The following is a 3253-nucleotide window of genomic DNA, read 5'->3' as shown; positions in this document are numbered from 1 at the left end:
ACCTGACAACACAATGACACCGTCATCACCCAGACCCCTCCAGTGCTGTTACTGGAGAATTTCCCAGCATTCCCAGCAGTGTCACCTCTCCAGTCAGCAGCTCCATCATCTTGCGGGTGAGTTCTAGGATCTTCTGCTCATGTATCAGGGGGTGAGGGGGAGGCTCTGTGATGGGGTGAGGGGTCCTGCTCCGCCCTCCTGACTCCTGGAGATGGATGATGGGAGTCTCACAGTCCCCCGAGGTCTTCTTCACTATTGTGTACTCCTGTGGATGGAGAGAGACACTTAGGGAATAAACCCTTCAGGGGCCATGTGCTCTCCTCCGGCCCTCTCCTCCTGGTACAACGTGCCTACTTACCTTCTCATGGCTCCTACAACTTGACTATTGGTCACTGTTCACATGACACATCACTCACCATACTGGGGGCTGATCTTCAGGTTCTCAGTCACTTGGAAGGTCTGGAGGCCGTTCTCCAGGACCCTGGACTCTTCCTATCACTTCCTATGATGGATTCTCCTTCCTGATGTCTGACTTGTTACAGAATACAATAAAGAGGAGAGAAATCTAGAAAAGTTTACCTCTCCGCTCAGCAGGGAGATGATCTCCAAGGTGAGGTCTAATATTCTTCTGCTGATCTCCTTCCTGTCCATCCTTGGTGGCTTACTCAGGAGAAGGCTCGTATTGCTGGTTTTCTTCATGACGTCTCCAAAAATAGGAATAAAGGTTAATCAGCGAGTCCCATGTCCCCTGTAATGAGGCCGAGAAAAAGTAGAACTCATCCCGCAAAACTCAGACCCTCATAAAGCTGCGCTGATGGGAAAACCCTGAGCTCCGGGTGTATCTAAGCTCCTGGCAGTGCAGTGTGTATCTAGGCTCCTGGCAGTGCAGTGTGTATCTAAGCTCCTGGTGGTGAAAACCTCATACTCAAGGAGGAGATTCTCTCATCCAGCACTGAATGATGACAACCCCCACTATCCCCACTACTACTCCCCTCATCATACTAAGCTGAGGAGCGGAGAAGGATTCCTTGTGTGTAATGGAGGAGAATCTCCAGAGGTGACATGTCTGAGCTCTCCACCACACTGTCTCCTCACAGCTCATCTTACCTGCAGGCTGGAGGAATGGCTGATACCAGAGAGAACAAGAGCCCTGACTACCGACCAGGACCTGCCCAGTATCTGCTGCACTGCCAGAGCTGAAGGACCTGCCCAGTATCTGCTGCACTGACAGAGCTGAAGGACCTGGGGTGACGTCACTGTCATGTGATCAGTGCAGGAGGCGGGGCTCATCAGTGGGGAGAGGAGGTGGTAAAGGACCTGGGATGATGTCACCCATCATGTGATCAGTGCAGGGGGCGGGGTTCAGCAGTGCAGAGGAGATGAGGTGGTGAAAGACCTGGGGTGACATCACTGTCATGTGATCAGTGTAAGGGGCGGAGCTCAGTACCGGATTGGATAAGATGTGGAGATGGGCTTGTTGTGATGGTCATGTGACATGAGGGGGCGGGGCTGCTGTGCTCTTTCCTGCTCAGGGCTGTTATTATTCGGAGTAGAGATGGAAAGTTCTAATCTTTTAACTGAATTGTTTATTATGAATCAGTTTATTCAAAAGAACTGATTAACAAATCCAATCTTCGATTCTTGCTGAGTTGGCTGATCTGACCGCTATCGATGTTGGCTGTGACAACAGCCCATCAGAATGTGGTGCGCATGCGCAGTAACTTGCTTTGACACAGTTGATCGCGTTACCGGCGGCAGAGGGAGATGGAAGCGCTAATCTCTACATCCATCTGTATGGCTGGCCTTAGTGCGGCGATACAGATGGATGCTGCGGCAGGGGAGCGGTGTCTCCCTTCCCCAGTCCTCTCATAGTCTATAGGCACTAGGCCTGCAACCTATCGGAGGCCGGCACGATGACATCATCACGCCGTCTGAGCCATACAGCGCGGGACACAGGCCGGAAGAGGCCTGCATCGCATCGCTGAAAGCGTCAAGAAAGTAAGTATATGTGTTTAGTTTTTATTTATTTACACTTTGCTAGGGGCCCCGCCTGGCACTAATGGGGGCATCTACTGGGGGCCGTATCTTATGTACTGGCACACATGGGGGCCACTATGGAGAATGGGGGAATAGGAGCACTATTGGAGTTATTATATAGGGGCATTATATTGGCACACATTATGGGGGCATTTTATACTGGCACATTGTCAGGCACCATGGGGAGGTGCACTTTTGGTGCACGATATAGGAGTATTTTTTACTGGCGCAAAGTATAGGGCACTATGGGGACCTTGGCTCAACTTGGGGCACGAAGAGAGTTTTTTGGGCACACTGTAGGGGCATTGGCACACATTATGAGGGTACTATGGGGACATTGGCTCTACAGGGGGCACTAAGAGCAGGTATTTTTTATACTGCCACACAACAGGGCACTTTTATGTACTGGCGCACATTATAAAGAGAATTATTACTACCGGGGGCTTTATTACAGTTGAGGGACTATGAGGAACTTGAATACTAGTATGAGCACTATGGGAGCATTATAGCTTCTGGGACACAGTGCGGATATTATTACTGTAGGGGCACTATTACTACTACGTGTTTGATAATTATTACTATTGGTGGGATTTGGGGGGGCACTGTTACTGTGGGGGGCACCTTGGCACAGTATCAGCTTAATAAACAACCGATACGTTGATATCAATAGTAGAATATATGTGTCACTAAACAGATAACCAAAAAACATTACAGACGTATAGTATGAACAATTGAATACATAATACAGCAAAAAATGCATATAGTGGAAAATACTGCGACAAGTATAAAACCACCGTCCCTCCAACACCAAGAAGTCCCATGGTTCGTTTGGCACAGTCAGTAGAGAGATTCCGCACCAACAATTACATACAAATATTGTGTAAAAACCACATATAAAAGTATAAATAGTGGGCATATCTAATACCTAGACCCTATGCCGTGATACCTTACCATCCCCATTGCAGTGTCATTGCATATCAGTTAGACATGGAGTCTCCAAAGGCATCTCCAAGTACACCAAAAGTGTGCCAACGTAGATGCCAACATAGGCAATGGGTGAAGGATAATGATGGGCATAAAACAGGCAATTACTGACCCAGAGTGGAAAGAGGAGGATGGCACCAACCCGACGCGCGTTTCGCCTCGCTTTTTCAGCGGCCGTGTCCCTATATATACCCCCCCCCCCACCCTCTAAGATGAAATGGGGGGCATGGTC

The 3253-nt window shown here is 49.1% G+C and overlaps 1 long non-coding RNA gene across 2 annotated transcripts; it reads right to left on the bottom strand.

Annotated features, from left to right (window-relative positions):
- Positions 1-219: 219 nt before the first annotated feature.
- Positions 220-1168, bottom strand: LOC122924925. 2 transcript variants are annotated; one of them, XR_006387454.1, is made up of 3 exons: positions 1108-1168; positions 580-748; positions 220-265 (listed from the first exon to the last, which is right to left on the bottom strand). It is a non-coding gene; the product is annotated as an uncharacterized LOC122924925 (long non-coding RNA). The 2 variants fall into 2 exon arrangements; XR_006387453.1 differs by having other exon boundaries at positions 580-704; positions 1108-1166.
- Positions 1169-3253: the final 2085 nt, after the last annotated feature.

Source organism: Bufo gargarizans, chromosome 1 (genome assembly GCF_014858855.1).
Source record: "Bufo gargarizans isolate SCDJY-AF-19 chromosome 1, ASM1485885v1, whole genome shotgun sequence".
NCBI classification, from domain to species: Eukaryota; Metazoa; Chordata; class Amphibia; order Anura; family Bufonidae; genus Bufo; species Bufo gargarizans.
This window is presented reverse-complemented; position numbering and strand designations above follow the sequence as displayed.